The 17204-nt window shown below is 45.4% G+C and overlaps 1 protein-coding gene across 3 annotated transcripts in view; it reads right to left on the bottom strand.

The window, feature by feature from the left end:
- RYK (receptor like tyrosine kinase) overlaps window positions 1-17204 on the bottom strand; it is a 165813-nt gene that overhangs the window by 51273 nt on the left and 97336 nt on the right. The gene's annotated exons all lie outside the window — the stretch shown is intronic.

Here is a 17204-nt window from a genome sequence, read left to right as displayed (position 1 = left end):
CTTAACTTCCTCTACTTGAGACATAGGGCAATTCTGTGATTGAAATCATATGTCAAATCTCTTGTATCAAAGCCTCTTGTTTATGGGCAGTGCTATTAAGAGACCACATTCTCCAAGACTATGACACTGAATTCATGTGTCAAGTTGCAACTTTGAATTTAGGAGCTGGTCTACACTGGCACTTTACAGTGCTGAAACTTTCTTGCTCAGGGGTGTGAAAAAACACCCCCCTGAGCACTGCAAGTTTCAGTGTTGTAAAGTGCCAGTGTAGACAGCACACCAGCTCCAGAAACCTATGACATTTCTCAGCATGGAGAGCTCACAGAGCTACTGAAGATGCTGCTGAGGTAGCTGAGGAGGATGTGGGAGAACTCTGAGGGAATCACAGAACCATCAATGTGGAATTGGTAGGCAAGCAAAGCCGGCTTCTGCTGCAGGGGTCTAGGCGGGGGGGGAAGGAGAGAGACTGCTGTGCTGTGCAGAGCCACGGGCCGACGTGCTTAGATCGACTTACTGTGGTGTCCTCACCGTGGTGAGTCGACTGCTGCCGCTCCCCCGTCGACTCTGCCTGTGCCTCTCGCCGGAGTACAGGAGTCGACGGGAGAGTGCTCGGGGGTCGATCTATCGCATCTAGACTAGAAGCGATAAATCGATCCCCACTGGATCAATCGCTGCCCGCCGATGTGGCGGGTAGTGAAGACATACCCCTAGTAACTTAAAAGTGAAAAAGCCTTCCAGCCTGCTGGACCTATTAGCACAACATTTAAACTGTTAAAGAACCATTCAAGTGGTAATGAAGCCATTTAACAGGCTTTTGCCAAGTCCCAGGCATATACTGTCAGTTTCTGAATTTACTGACAAAAACAGTTGTGCATTACTGTAATATTTACTCAGAACATGTCAGTCTACAGGACTTTAGTTTAAAATTTGCTTTAAAAATATTTCATTAGTGAGTTTGTGAAGATTATAAAATCACATCTCTAAAAAATCCTTGCATAGATTTTTAAATGCACAATCATTGTAAGCCTTAAATGGTTGGATCTCAGACATAGGTTTTCAAACAAATCCTTCAAAAGACCACCCTTATCTAAAATAGATATTTTAATTACTATAGTAAAAAAACCCCTGCTTTCAAAGTCTTCCTGTCCTTTCGGTCTATCCCTTTCTCCCTTCACACGCCCCGCCCCCATTGAAGAGAGCCGTTAAAGGGACAACACCCCTTTCCTTCCAGATAGCTGGACAAAGTTTCCCTTTCTTTACTTCTGACTATCTGATGAACTAGTTTTAAGAGAACCCTCCAGCAAAATCAGTAACTAGTAAGATACAAAATCCTTTGTTATGCCTAAAATCTTTGGAAACATATTTTTTAAAGTTGGTGAAATTTCATAAACATGTCTATTGTTATGGAGATCACACAAAGTAAATTAGTGTTCCCTTTTTCTAAAAGCAATGAACATTGTTATAAACACGCTAAACCTCTGTGACTGATTAATTCAAAATAATGTCTTTGTTTCAGTGAGTTAAATATGTAGTAATCTGGAATGATTACTTTATGAAGGTTTAAGAGTACATTTAAAATATAAAATCAGCTTAGAAACCCTGATTAAGAAAATGTAAAACAGAAGAGCTACAACATGTATTCCATAATATTTGATGTTGTATTCAGCAAGACAGCTGACTCACCCTTCCTACACAGTTTTTGCAAATAAATCTTGGACAAACTTCAGGGCATAAAAAAAACCTGTGACTGACATTTTTTATTCCCAAATTTAGAGCTTTTAATTAGGTACCTTCTACATGTCCAGTCTTCACCGTCTGGCATGCAGTGGAAAACATGCTTCATTTTCTTTAGAAAGAAATTGCAGAAGAGTGTTTTTTACAAATGTCATTTGCTTCATTTGGGTTCAGGGACTTGGCTGGAAGGGGGTGAGCAGGGTGGGGGAGGGACGAGAGGAGGTAGACAGTGGGGAGAGGGTGGAGCAAAAGGCAGAAGAGGCGAGCTGGGGAGCTAGCCTTCCCAAGTGGCAGCTTCACCCACTGCCCATGACAGCAGGTAAGAGCGGGTCAGCTCCTGCACATGCAGCATGTGCTGCAGTGTCCTTAGGCAGGGGCCGTATTCACAGAGCTGAATACACCAGCGCCGCACATTTTGTGAGACGGAGAGGGTACGGGGGTTCCTGCAGGGAACTGTGAATCTCCGCTGCTGTGAGGCTAGCCCCCAGCCCCTCCCCTGCCGTTCCCCCTCCCCCACAGCCTCAGCTCACTGTGCCACTGGCGCAGTACTCTAGGCGGCAGGGCTGTGAGCTCCTGGGGCAGTGCAGCTGCAGAGCCCGGCCTGACCCAGTGCTCTGTGCTGCACGGCGGCACGGCTGTAGCAGCACCGTAGGAGGGCGGCTGGATAGAAGGCAGGGGAGTTCAGGGGGCACGGGTGTGGATAGGGGTCGGGCGGTCAGAGGGCAGGGAATGGGGGGTTGAATGGGGGCAGGGGTCCCGGGGGGAAGGCAGTCAGCAAGAAGGGGGTGTTAGATGGGGTGGGGGGGGCAGTCAGGGGCAGGGGTTCCGGGGACAGTCAGGGGACAGGGAGAAGGGGTGGTTGGATGGGGCAAGGGTCCGGGGGGGGGGGGGGACAACGGACATCAGAAAATGGGGGGGGGTTGGGGGGGCAGAAGTCCGGGGGGGAGGGCCACGCCTGGCTGTTTGGGGAGGCACAGCCATACAATTTCCGAAACCTGATGTGGCCCTCAGGCCAAAAAGTTTGCCTGCCCCTGGTTTAGGGAATCTGTCTGATCAATTTATGATCTCTCACAGAATTCATGAATTTTATGTATTTTTACCAAGCTGAAAACTCCATTTTCAAAGTGCAGCCCCTTTGCCTTCTCCATTATCAGCTTGCCTCCATGTTAGACTGAAATTCCAAAGGCTAGTGGCAAAGGAATAACAAGAGGTTCATTGCTTAAAGGGCTCTCCCACTGAAAAGAAATAACTGAGACAATAAGATAGCTCCTACCCAGAAGAACTGGTTTCTCAGGGGATTGGTCGCCTTGGCAACGAGGTCAACCAGTAGGGTCTCTGGTCACCTTTCAAGGCTGACGAGAGAGTCAACTGACAGAGAAAACTGGAAAGTTATGAAAGGGGATCAATCTGGGGTACTCGGCCATTTTTCTCCAGCTGAGGACAAAGGAGAAGCAACCGAACATGTAGCAGCCTGATAAGGGGACTCTGCATACCTACCTGAACACAGATGGTCCTCCGATGACTTCCAAGGGAAGGGTGAGCTAGTGAGGGGCATTGTGTTTAAGATGTTTGTTGTGTGCTGTGTGATCTGTACTATCTTGTGCTTTATCTGTTAAGTAAAAAAGCAATGGTGTTAGAATCTTGTGCTAAATGTCTGTGATTTATGCTTTGCACTTACCACAAGTCTCCTGAGAGAGTTAAATGGCAACCCAGAAGGTTCACACCTTGGGGTGGAGTTCTGGGAGAGGGGGTGTTTACGCTACGGGGTAGCCTGAGGAGTCAGCACTGATCCCAGGGGCCAGGCAGCTGGACAGTAGTTCCAGCTCCAAGGAGGGGGTGCTACAAAGTGGATCTGTATTTCAAGAATGTGTCTAGGATGCCCCAAACTGGGGCAAGTGGATGAGCTCCATTCAGGCTCAAGACTTAAAACACTTGAGGATCAGCAGCTGGTTTCCTTCATAGCAGACTAGTGAATATACCAGACGGGGTGCTCAACTGGGAAACGTCATGAACACTAGTGAAGAAACAGGATCCTGGGAGGGTAAGAACACCTTTCAGTTTACTTTTTATAATGTAGCTCTGTGTACCTTTAAGACTACAAAGATACTGACTTAAGCTCAAACATTTTTGCATTAAAAAAAAAACCCATTCACTTTTAAAAGTACTACCCTATAAACTCAAATCATTTTAGTGGCACACTGGGAACTAACAGTTGCAGAGCACCACGTGCACTGAAACCTTATAACCTTTAACAAAACTCCACACAATCAAGCTCCTGCCCTCTTGCTACTTCATGTGCCACAAGCCCTTAACTTTTCTCAACATGTTCTCCCCTCTAACAAGCCCTGCATGAACCTGAGAAGAGCCAAGACACGAGACTGCCTTCAACTGGTTTGTCGCAGGCTGAAATAGATGTCAAATGAACACAGGTAGTACTTGTCCAAGCCAAACAGATAAGTTAAGAAGGAAGTCAATCATAGTTTATATGTTTGTAACTTGTCAGCTGTCCAACATGGCCTGTTTGCATCATGCTGGAAATCTTTCACGTATAGGTCCTCTTTCCTAATAGTTACAGGGACACTACAGCGTGTAGGCATCTGTCTACTGAAGGCAGCATCAGATGATGACTGGATGTTCAGCTTGTAGAATTTGGATATGGTATGAACAGGTGATTGCTTTACAGATTTGTCTTATAAAGGCACATGATCTTTCTGCTCATGAAGCTGGCACAGTTCTGAAGGAAGGAGCTCTCATTTTTGGAGATGGAGTTACTCGTACACTTTTGACTCATATACTTCCTGGGATACAATCTTAGCCATCTGAAAATGGGAGATTGAGGACTTATTTCCCTATGACACTAGGTGATAAATGCTTTCTTTGTCGTTTGTCTTTTTGAACTGAGCTGTGCAGCGAATACATACTTTGAGAGCTCTGCAGACATCCAAAGTGCCACACTCTCTCTGGTGATGTCAAAGGTGGGATCTCTGAGCTGGGGACTTAAACCAGGGTTAATCAAAACCATCCCGTCCCGAAGATGGACGACGTGGTCAAGGCTCTAATACAAGCCACTGCGGCCCAACAGGAGGCTACCTGAATCTAAGCAACCGCCCAACAGGAGGCGACTCGGGTGCGGCAGGAGACTAATCCGCTGTTGATGAATCAGGCTGCCCAGGACTGAGCTCTGCTACAGGAGCTGGCAAACCAGATGAAGGCCCTTATGGAGCAGAACCACAATTGCAACGGAACCCGGACTATACGGGCCAGCCACTGCCTACAGAAAATGACACGGGAGGATGATGTAGAGGCGTACCTCCTGGCATTTGAGAGAACAGCCCTGTGGGAGGCCTGGCCCCGAGATCAGTGGTCTGGTATCCTCGCCCCATTCCTGTGTGGAGAGGCCCAGAAGATCTACTACGATATGGCTGCAGAGACTGCGGAGGATTACCCTCAGCTGAAGGCAGAGATTGTGGCCAGATCCGGAGTAACCACAGCGTTGCGAGCCCAGAGGTTTCATGAATGGCAGTATACAGAGGACAAGACAAGGGTGACGATAAGACCGTACCGGATATCGGAAGCTAAAAGAGGGGAAATTAAGACAGAAGTGAAGATGATGATGGAACTTGGGGTTACTGAAGAATCCCACAGCCAGTGATCCAGCCCTATCGTCCTAGTACCCAAGCCTGATGGCACCCTGAGATTTTGCAACGACTTCCGGAAGTTGAATGAAGTATCTCAATTTGATGCCTATCCGATACCACGTGACGACGAGCTAGTTGATCAGTTAGGCAAGGCCCGATACCTAACCACAGGATATTGGCAAATTCCCCTGGCCAAGAACGCCAAGGAGAAGACTGCTTTCTCTACACCTGATGGCCTGTTCCAATACACTGTCCTCCCTTTCGGACTCCATGGGGCCCCTGCAACATTCCAACGACTTATGGATAAATTGCTGCGACCCCATGCCAGGTATGCCTCCGCCTATTTAGACGATATAGTCATCCATAGCCCTGACTGGGAAACGCACCTAGGGAAAGTAGAAGCGGTACTAGATGCCCTGCGGAAGGCCGGCCTCACTGCCAACCCTCTGAAGTGCGTGATAGGACTAGCTGAGGGGAGATACCTCAGGTATGTAGTAGGGAGAGGCTTGGTAAAAGCCCTCTGGAACAAAGTGGAGGCAATACAAGATTGACCTCGACCAGTCCGTAAAAAGCAGGTCAGAGCATTTTTCGGGTTAGTAGGGTACTATTGGAAATTTATCCCTCTTTTCGCCACAAGAGCAGGGCCACTGACGGACCTGATAAAGGCTCGGGGCCCCGAGATAGTAAAATGGTCTGATGCAGCAGAAGGAGCATTCGCAGGTTTAAGGACAGCCCTTTGCTGCCATCCAGTACTCATAGCCCCAGACTTCAAGGGAGAATTTGTCCTACAAACAGATGCCTCGGAAGTAGGGCTAGGAGCCGTCCTTTCGCAAATGTTAGGGGAGGAGGAACACCCGATCCTGTACCTCAGCTGGAAGCTCCTCCCCAGGGAACAAAAGTACGCCGTTGTTGAAAAGGAATGTCTGGTGATAAAATGGGCCATGGAAACTCTCCGCTACTCCCTACTGGGGCGGCGATTTACCCTGGTGACAGACCACGTCCCGCTCCAGTGGATGCACAGAAACAAGGAGAAGAATGCAAGAGCGACTAGATGGTTCCTATCTCTGCAACCCTTTCATTTCCGAGTACAGCATAGGGCCAGAAGCCAACACAGCAACGCAGATGCCTTGTCACGAAAGTGTTGCCTCTTGTCCCAAGTAGCCCAACCCCATGGTGTTGAGTGGGGGGGGGGGGGGGGGGGGAGGGGAGGATATGTGATACAGCATGGCCAGAAGGCAGCAGGAGAGTGATATAGGAAGAATATGTAAGTCCCAGGATGAGGAGAAGCCTTATTCCCCGTAGAGGGAAGAAAGGTTTCTATAGATTAATTAAAAGCACCTGAAGCCAATTAGAGCATCTGAAGATAGTCACCTGATAAAAAAATCCCTGCTTCAATCAGCCAGGGGACGGAGTTGGAGCAGAGAGTAGTTGGAAGGAGTTGGAGCAGAGAGTAGTTTGGAGGAATTGGAGCAGAGAGTAGTTTGGAGAAGTGCTGTGGCTGGCTAGAAGACCAAGACCCTAGGTAAAGAGACACCTGGCTTGTGCAGAGAGAGAGGGCAGAAAGCCCCACAAGCTGAAGAGCAGGAGAGGGAAGTAGCCCAGGGGAAGGAACCACTAGTTCAAGTGGTTTACCACTATCCCTAGGGCCACTGGGGTCCCTCCCTCTCCACTACCCTTCTCTGGGTTACTAGTGGGACAGTAAATACCTTAGTTCAGGGGCAGGAACCCCCCCTCCCCCCCCACAAGAAGAGGAAGTGCTGGACTCATCATAATCGTACTGGCAATTTGCCACACTGGAGAGAAACTGAGCCAGGCAGGAGGAGGAAAGGATAATTTCCTGTGCTCTATGGAACCTGGAGTTAATCTCTGGTATTAAGACAAGGTTGGTTCTGAGTACCACTTTATCTTTATGGAAGGTGCAGTAGTGAGGTTCTAGGGAAAGAGCTCCCAAATCACTTCAGCTCGCAGAGTGTCTCTCCGCTCCAGAAAAAGATGGTTTCGCTTCAGGAACACCAGCAGTAAGTGTATTTATTATTGCTTGCACCTTTCCAGGCTTACTCAATTAGTGTTTTTCTTAATTAATTTAAATCTCATATTATATACTTCATAATAAATTGAGTAACATTTTATTGAACTGTATTTTTAACCGACGTTTCCCGCAGGAAACCAAGTGCCCAGTAGGGGGTTTAGTTTTAAGGATGTTTATGAATACTTCTGGGTCTGCTAAAAGCTTTCCATGGATGTCTGTATATTACTTAAAGAATGGTGAGAAATACTTAACGTATGCTTCTAGCAACTTAGAGTAGTAGAAGAGGTAATTTAAATATTCAGATATGTCTTTTATAAAAAAGAGTTGTTAAAATCATGAACAACATGATTCTTGACTTTAGCAAAGCTTTTGACACGGTCTCCCACAGTATTCTTGTCAGCAAGTTAAAGAAGTATGGGCTGGATGAATGCACTATAAGGTGGGTAGAAAGTTGGCTAGATTGTCTGGTTCAACGGGTAGCGATCAATGGCTCCATGTCTAGTTGGCAGCCGGTGTCAAGTGGGGTGCCCCAGGGGTCGGTCCTGGGGCCGGTTTTGTTCAATATCTTCATAAATGATCTGGAGGATGGTGTGGATTGCACTCTCAGCAAATTTGCGGATGATACTTAACTAGGAGGAGTGGTAGATACGCTGGAGGGCAGAGATAGGATACAGAGGGACCTAGACAATTTGGAGGATTGGGCCAAAAGAAATCTGATGAGGTTCAATAAGGATAAGTGCAGGGTCCTGCACTTAGGACGGAAGAACCCAATGCACCGCTACAGACTAGGGACCAAATGGCTAGGCAGCAGTTCTGCGGAAAAGGACCTAGGGTGACAGTGGACGAGAAGCTGGATATGAGTCAGCAGTGTGCCCTTGTTGCCAAGAAGGCCAATGGCATTTTGGGATGTATAAGTAGGGGCATAGCGAGCAGATTGAGGGACGTGATCGTTCCCCTCTTTTCGACATTGGTGAGGCCTCATCTGGAGTAGTGTGTCCAGTTTTGGGCCCCACACTACAAGAAGGATGTGGATAAATTGGAGAGAGTCCAGCGAAGGGCAACAAAAATGATTAGGGGTCTGGAACACATGACTTATGAGGAGAGGCTGAGGGAAGTGGGATTGTTTAGTCTGCGGAAGAGAAGAATGAGGGGGGATTTGATAGCTGCTTTCAACTACCTGAGAGGTGGTTCCAGACTATTCTCAGTGGTAGAAGAGGACAGGACAAGGAGTAATGGTCTCAAGTTGCAGTGGGGGAGGTTTAGGTTGGATATTAGGAAAAACTTTTTCACTAGGAGGGTGGTGAAACACTGGAATGCGTTACCTAGGGAGGTGGTAGAATCTCCTTCCTTGAAAGTTTTTAAGGTCAGGCTTGACAAAGCCCTGGCTGGGATGATTTAATTGGGGATTGGTCCTGCTTTGAGCAGGGGGTTGGACTAGATGACCTCCTGAGGTCCCTTCCAACCCTGATGTTCTATGATTCTATGAACATATAGATCAATGAAATAGGCCACTTTAAAGACTGGAAAGTAATGAAATACTGTCATGAATGGGTCAAAATGATGAGCCAGTAATGATATTGAAAACCAATGGAGAATAAGTTCCCATGGAGGAATTCTGTGCACTTCAGGAGGAGGAAGAAAAAAACATTGCTCTCAAAAAACGCCGGATTTCTGGGTTAAGATTAAATTCACCTCTTACTTGGTGCACCAAGGATAACAGATAAAGCAGCAATGTAACTTTTGAGCCTCCAAATCACCAGGCCTAGCCTATATCCATCTTGAAGAAATTTGAGAATCTGTGACACCAATACAAATGTGAGGGGTGAGACCCTTGTCCTGGAACCATTGGGTAAATCTCAATTAGGCCCTTGAATATGCTGAGTAAGTAGATGTAATTCTGGGAGCTAAAAGTGTAGATTACCTCTATTTTAACAGGCTCTCTGTTCAAGAGCACAGTAGCTAGACGCAGAACATCTGGAATATAATGCATAACTGGCCCTTATAATATCCCTTCTAGAGGAAAAGCACAAGAAAGATCTTTGTGTCATGTCAAGGCCAGAGAAGCAAGACCTCCTTAGCCAGAACAGTGTTACAAGAAATACCAGGCAAGAAGGAGCACTCATCTTCAGTATCATTCTGGGGACAAGAGGAAGACGTAAGTGTCTCTTTGGCCATCTTTGCAATGGGGCATCTTTTGCCTTGACTTTATGATCCTACTGGTGAGAGACCACCACTGAAACCTGGTAATTCACACTGGAGGCAAACAGATACAACACTGGGAGACCAAATTCCTTTACCAGGAGATGAAATGCCTCTGGTCCAGTTTCCATTCTGAATGACCTCACTTTTTGCAGCTGAGCCAGTCAGTCATATTCATAGATTGACCACAGATTCACCTCTGCCAAAGTCATCAGGAGATGAGCTCTTTAGAGTACAGTAGCCCTTGCCTGTTGACATATGACTTGGTTTAGGTGTTGTCTGTTATGAACAGCTTGAGGGGAGTCCAGATAAGGGAGCAGAACCTTGAAACCATATCATCGAGTGCCCTGAGCTCTCGCCAGTTTATATTTGGACAAGATGTGTTGGACAATCCTTGATCCCGGGAGAGTACCACATCCTTCCAGCCTGACATATGTGGAGATAACTGTCCAGACAGGTTTGCCTGTTGGGAAGCCAGCTTTGAATCTGCTTGGACTCATCCATCATCTCAATGCCTCAGAAACCTCCTGGGAGAAAGACCTTCATTGAGCAGTGGATCAGAGCTAGTGGAGGGAAGGATAAGAGGAAGCTTTGTATCAACCTCATGTGAGCACAGGTCCACTCAGAATATCTACATAGGAGAAAACTGATCCCAGAAGAGACTGAAGCATATAAATGGGGTAACTTCCCTTGAGAGGTTGATTGTTTTGATAGGATTCCTCAGCTTTTCTTCTCTTCCTTGTAATAAGAAAACTGTCTACAGGACTGTCTCTATCTCCACTCTGAGATGGAGAATCTGCTGAGGTGGTGGTAACTGATTTCTCAATTTATCACAAAACGATGGTTCTGCAGTATCCTTGTCATCTGAGTATCATCATCTATGATGCTGACTCTGGATGAAGTTGTCACCCAGGAAAGGGAAGATATAGACCCTGTCCTGCCTGAGAGGTACTATTTACGCAAAAGCATTTTTGTAAACACTAGTGGTACTGTTGCTAAATCAAAGTACAAGGACCTGTACTGGTTATGTTGTACTCCAAAAGCAAAGTGAAGGAAGCATCTGAGAGACTACTGAATGGGGATATGGAGATAGGCATTCTTCAAGGTCTCCTGATGTCATGAAGTCTCCTTTGTTGACACTTCTGGGTCAGTGCTACAGTGGGCAGAGGGAGATACTACACAGTGAAGGAAGGGCTCCATACTAGAATCTCCTTGCTCTGTCTGCTCTGGACTCCTGTCAGTATTACCCTGCTACTGCAGCAGCTGTGGTCAGTCAGGGTTGCATGAGCAGAGAGCTTCCCTGGGCCTTTGAAGGTTTCCTTCAGTCTCTGCCACCATCCATGGCATGGTGGGGAAAGCAACTGGCTGGGCCTGAAGGATTTTACTGCTCAAGTGCTGCTGCTGCCACCTCTTCCCTCAAGCAGGAGAGCTATTGGGAAGGAAGCTGCAGGAAACCCTGCCCCAGCCTGAGCAGTTGCAAGGCTTCTGGGTCTCCATAGAACAGGCACAGATCTCCATCCAGGCACTAAGTCAGCAGGGAGGTGAATGAGCCAGCTTTTGGCTTTCCCTCTCTTACAGTTCTCTACCATGGTGCAACTTCATGATGTGTAAGTAGGGGAGCAGAGTCGTAGTAACTACAGAGAGGAGAGGAATCCCCCCTGCCAATAATGGCAGACCCAGGAGACTGGAGATATTAAGCCGACTGTAGTTTATTTTATTTGCTTTGCAGCAGGGAAGAGCTGGTCTGCCTGTCTTAAGAGGCACATGAAAAACTAGTAAGTTTCTCAGAGGGGCAAGATGCGTTGAGAAGAGATGGACCTCTGGACCTTGTTATGAATAAGAATATCCCTTTTTTGCGGCAGGTAGAATTTTAAGATTCCAGGATTGTAGCAATGTTAATCACTTAAACGCGCGCAGTATGGATTAACTTTGGGGCAATCGTAAAACCACCTCACAGGCCTAACTACAGAGATTTCAACCAACTGTATGAGAGGCATAGGATACAGATCTACCACCCACTTCAGAGACCAGGCTTCCGTTCCCAGCAATTCCACCAGCCTACTATAATAAGTAAAAAAACCCCACAAAGTTCTCTTCAATTTTTCTCTATTTCAAACACAAGTCTTCTTCCCTAAAGATTTTAAGAGGACAGACCATTGGAGCAGGCACATCTCTCTCTCTGTTTATATGGCATCGAACACAAAAGGGCCTTGATCTTGACCGAAATCTCTGGGCACTTTCGTTATTTATATCATGGCAGAATAGAACTGTTTTATGTGCCCCCTTCTTTGCAAACAAGTTAATTTTTAGGGGGCCCCAGAATCTGCACCAAAAAATAAATTTCCAACTATTGCAGAGAAAATCCTTTAGACTCTTGTCAATACTCTATCATTGTTATTAAAAAGGTGAGACAAACTATGATAACTGATATTAAGAATTAGCTTCAGTAGTGAAGCCCAGAACAAATGAGGGGAAAAAAAAATCCAAGAAAGGTTTCCATTGAGATGAAATTTTAAGTACCCAGAACCCAAGCCATGGCTTATTGTAATGGACACAATAGGTGTTGTTTCTGTGATGTTAAACAATCTATGTGCATCCCCAGGACTGATTTCAAGCTGGCAGATACTCAAAGTGACAACAGTTAATTTCTGCATCTAAGCTGCAAACCCCTAAAGCAACTGAAGAAACCTGAGTCACATTACAAAAAAGCAGAAAGCAAATAAGGGGCAGTTAACTAAGGACACCCCCCCTTACTGGTGAATTGACTTGCCAGTCTTTTCTTCCTCCTGAAATACAACTCCACTCAACAAAAAGAAGGAGGTGACAAAATGCCAATCACTTCCTATAGAAGACTATGCTCCTTTCCCACCTCAGTCAGCAAAACTTCCCAAGGAACCATGTTGCAAGTGGAAAAGATAACAGGAACTAGGATGCCTAAGAGAAGAAAACGGACATACTGAAAATACAAACTGTCAATGGAGAAGGTGGGTTTAAATTAAGAAGATTAGAATACGTCTACTAATCAGGAATGACTGGTGATGGGAGACAATGATGACCCCATTGTGGTTTTGCAGATGCAATCTTGAGAACAGCATTTCCGACCGAAGCAGCCTGTGCTACTCTGAGTGAATATCTTTGAATATTGCTGAATAGATGCTGCCGTTCCCTAAAGTAAGTAGGTGTAACAATCTTGAAAACACACAAAAGATATAGAGTTTGCAGCCTTTTTGCTAGCTGGATAATACTGAGTGAACCTGAAACAGGGCAGTCAGGCCAAGGTAAAACTACTGTGAATGCTCATCCCTTGAACTAATTCTATGAACTGGGCCATCCATAGATCTGGATTTAAGCTTCATGAAGTGGGATAAATCTTCTTCCAACTGGTATCAGAGAAGCAAAGGGAGGGCTGGAACTCTTTCAGAAGGGCTGCTCGTGAGGAGGAACTGGGTCTGAAAGAGTGAAGCAGAAAGGAGCAGGATTTGGGATAAAGAGAATTGGATGCAGAAAATTCCTCTTTATTGTGGAGACCCACCCCAAACAATTCCTCCCCACGCCCCCTTTTTTAAACAGGAGATTCTACAACTAGCCTAAATTCTATAGCTGGCCTCTTTTATTCCAAGAATAAAAATAGAAAAATTAGAAGTAGTCATACCTTTGTCTATTCATGTCACACTAAAAGCTGCAACCTCTGAGATCATCACCAATTGCTGAAGGGCGACCAACTTGGCTTAATAGTGAAATCCTTGCTGATCTTAAACTCAAAAAAAGAAGCTTACAAGAAGTGGAAGATTGGACAAATGACCAGGGAAGAGTATAAAGATATTGCTTGGGCATGCAGGAGTGAAATCAGGAAGGCCAAATCACACCCGGAGTTGCAGCTAGCAACAGATGTTAAGAGTAACAAGAAGGGTTTCTTCAGCTATGTTCGCAACAAGAAGAAAGTCAAGGAAAGTGTGGGCCCCTTACTGAATGAGGGAGGCAATCTAGTGACAGAGGATGCGGAAAAAGCTAATGTACTCAATGCTTTTTTGCCTCTGTCTTCACAAACAAGGTCAGCTCCCAGACTACTGCACTGGGCAGCACAGCATGGGAAGGAGGTGACCAGCCCTCTGTGGAAAAAGAAATGGTTCGGGATTATTTAGAAAAGCTGGATGAGCACAAGTCCATGGGACCGGATGCGCTACATCTGAGAGTGCTAAAGGAGTTGGCGGATGTGATTGCAGAGCCATTGGCCATTATCTTTGAAAACTCATGGCGATCGGGGGAGGTCCCGGACGACTGGAAAAAGGCTAATGTAGTGCCCATCTTTAAAAAAGGGAAGGAGGAGGATCCTGGGAACTACAGGCCAGTCAGCCTCACCTCAGTCCCTGGAAAAATCATGGAGCAGGTCCTCAATAAATCAAATCTGAAGTACTTAGAGGAGAGGAAAATGATCAGGAACAGTCAGCATGGATTCACCAAGGGCAAGTCATGCCTGACTAATCTAATTGCCTTCTATGATGAGATAACTGGCTCTGTGGATGAGGGGAAAGCAGTGGACATCTTGTTCCTTGACTTTAGCAAAGCTTTTGACACTGTCTCCCACAGTACTCTTGCCAGCAAGTTAAAGAAGTATGGCCTGGATGAATGGACTATAAGGTGGATAGAAAGTTGGCTAGATTGTCGGGCTCAACGGGTAGTGATCAATGGCTCCATGTCTAGTTGGCAGCCAGTATCAAGTGGAGTGCCCCAAGGGTCGGTCCTGGGGCCGGTTTTGTTCCATATCTTCATTAATGATCTGGAGGATGGTGTGGATTGCACCCTCAGCAAGTTTGCAGATGACACTAAACTGGGAGGAGAGGTAGATATGCTGGAGGGTAGGGATAGGATACAGAGGGACCTAGACAAATTAGAGGATTGGGCCAAAAGAAACCTGATGAGGTTCAACAAGGGTAAGTGCAGAGTCCTGCACTTAGGATGGAAGAATCCCACGTACCGCTTACAGACTAAGGACCGAATGGCTAGACAGCAGTTCTGCAGAAAAGGACCGAGGGGTTACAGTGGACGAGAAGCTGGATATGAGTCAACAATGTGCCTAGTTGCCAAGAAGGCCAATGGCATTTTGGGATGTATAAGTAGGGGCATTGCCAGCAGATCGAGGGACGTGATCGTTCCCCTCTATTCGACATTGGTGAGGCCTCATCTGGAGTACTGTGTCCAGTTTTGGGCCCCACACTACAAGAAGGATGTGGAAACGTTGGAAAACGTCTAGTGGAAGGCAACAAAAATGATTAGGGGACTGGAACACATGACTTATGAGGAGAGGCTGAGGGAACTGGGATTGTTTAGTCTGTGAAAGAGAAGAATGAGGGGGGATTTGTTAGCTGCTTTCAACTACCTGAAAGGGGGTTCCAAAGAGGATGGATCTAGACTGTTCTCAGTGGTAGCAGATGACAGAACAAGGAGTAATGGTCTCAAGTTGCAGTGGGGAGGTTTAGGTTGGATATTAGGAAAAACTTTTTCACTAGGAGGGTGGTGAAGCACTGGAATGCGTTACCTAGGGAGGTGGTGGAATCTCCTTCCTTTGAAGTTTTTAAGGTCAGGCTTGACAAAGCCCTGGCTGGGATTATTTAGTTGGGGATTAGTCCTGCTTTGAGCAGGGGGTTGGACTAGATGACCTCCTGAGGTCCCTTCCAACCCTGATATTCTATGATTCTATGAAGGGCCATATGGTCTTTGCACAATGCACAATATTCCCAAAACTAACTGAAAAGAGAAATGAATAGTGATAAAGGACAGGGCTATGATTTTACAGTCTTTGTAGAGGGAACAATTAACTTGTCACATTCATGACTCAATAGGTCATAGGTTATATGGGGAGGGGTCCAAGCCTACTTTTGGGACAGGAAAGCCCCAGTCAACCTCTGAAAAGGTATTATGTTTAGCATTGATCCATTCAATTCTTCTCCTGGCTCACCACCTCTAGGCCTATTTCATCAAGAGGCAAAGTGGCTAGGGATTGGAACAGCATCCCTCTCAATCAGATCTGCCTTGGGATTCTCAAAAAATTTCACTGGTATTCTCCCCCCTCCACTGCCCTTTGCTGATAGTGCAAGTGAGATTTCTTATCTAATGGGTGTTTTTTTTAAAATAAATCACTTTTATCCATGCAGGCCCCCTTTTAAAAAAGTTCTATTGTCAGTCTCTACTTTTGCATCAGATTGTATGTTCATTTTGAAATCTACCAAGATATTTCTTCCACTACCACATGCACACACTAGGTTGTTATTGTTGGATTACTCATGCCTGAACATAACATAAGAATGGCAATATTGGGTCAGACCATTGGTCTATCTAGCTCAGTATCTTGTCTTCTGACAGGGGCCTGTGCCAGATGCTTCACAGGGAATTAACAGAACAGGGCTGCAATCAACTGATCCATCCCGTCATCTAGTCCCAGCATCTGGCAGTGAGGCATGGGGACTCCCAGAGCACAGGGTTTCATCCCTAAACAGCCACTGATGGACCTATCCTTCATGAACTTATCTAGTTCTTTTTTCAACCCAGTTACACTTTTGGCCTTCAGAATATCCCCTGACAATGAGTTCCTCAGCTTGACCATGCGTTATGTGAAGTACTTCCTTTTGTTTATTTTAAACTTCCTGCCTATTAATTTCATTGGGTGGCTTGGGGTTCTAGTGTTATTTGAAGGAGTAAATATCACTTCCTTATTCACTTTCTTCAACCATTCATGATTGTATAGACCTCTATCATATCCCCCCTTTGTCATCACTTTTCCTAGCTAAATGGTCCCTGTCTTTTTAATCTGTCCTCATATGGAAGCTGTTCCGACCCTTTTTTGCTGCCCTTCCCCATTCCTTTTCCATTTCTAATATATCATTTTTGAGATGGGGGGGGGGGGGGGGAGCCCAGAACTGCATGCAGTATTCAAGGTGTGGGTATACCATCAATTTATATAGTGGCATTATGATATTTACGGTCTTATTATCTATCCTTTTCCTAATGGTTCCTAACATTGTTAGTTTTGACTGTAGCTGCACATTGATGACTGGTGATGATTTCTTTTCTCAAACAAGTCCTGAAGCATTTGTTTGGAAAAAACAAAGACCATCCTCTGACCTGATGAAAATCCATTTATGTTCTGCACCTACCAACCTTGTTAATTCCTTTTTTATATTCAAAGGGAAGAAATGACCAGCCTGGAAGGTTTGGCTAGAGAAGTTTTCCATATATATATATTTTTTTTAAAGGAAGAATCATCCTCTATAAATAGTAATGTGAAAAATACATTAACAGGCTACAGGAAAACTGGTTGCTTAAACTTTAAAATCTTGCTGACCATCAGTCAAAAATTAGTCCAGGAAAGGTTTAATTTGCTATATAAGACAAGATGGAAAAGAAAACCTTTTCACTGTTCTAATGAAGCTCAAATTTGCAAAATGGAAAACAACAAACTATAAAAACACCAGTTAACGCTATCAAAACGATGTAAGAATGTCATAATTAAAGTAAAAATGGCACAAAAATTTGATCAAATACACAAACCTTTACAATGTAATACTTAATTTGTCTCATTGTGCTGAGTATGTTATCAAAACGAATAA

The sequence above is a fragment of the Caretta caretta genome, chromosome 9, assembly GCF_965140235.1.
Source record: "Caretta caretta isolate rCarCar2 chromosome 9, rCarCar1.hap1, whole genome shotgun sequence".
Classification (NCBI taxonomy): Eukaryota; Metazoa; Chordata; order Testudines; family Cheloniidae; genus Caretta; species Caretta caretta.
The sequence above is the reverse complement of the archived record's forward strand: the minus strand, read 5'-3'. Positions and strand labels throughout refer to the sequence as shown.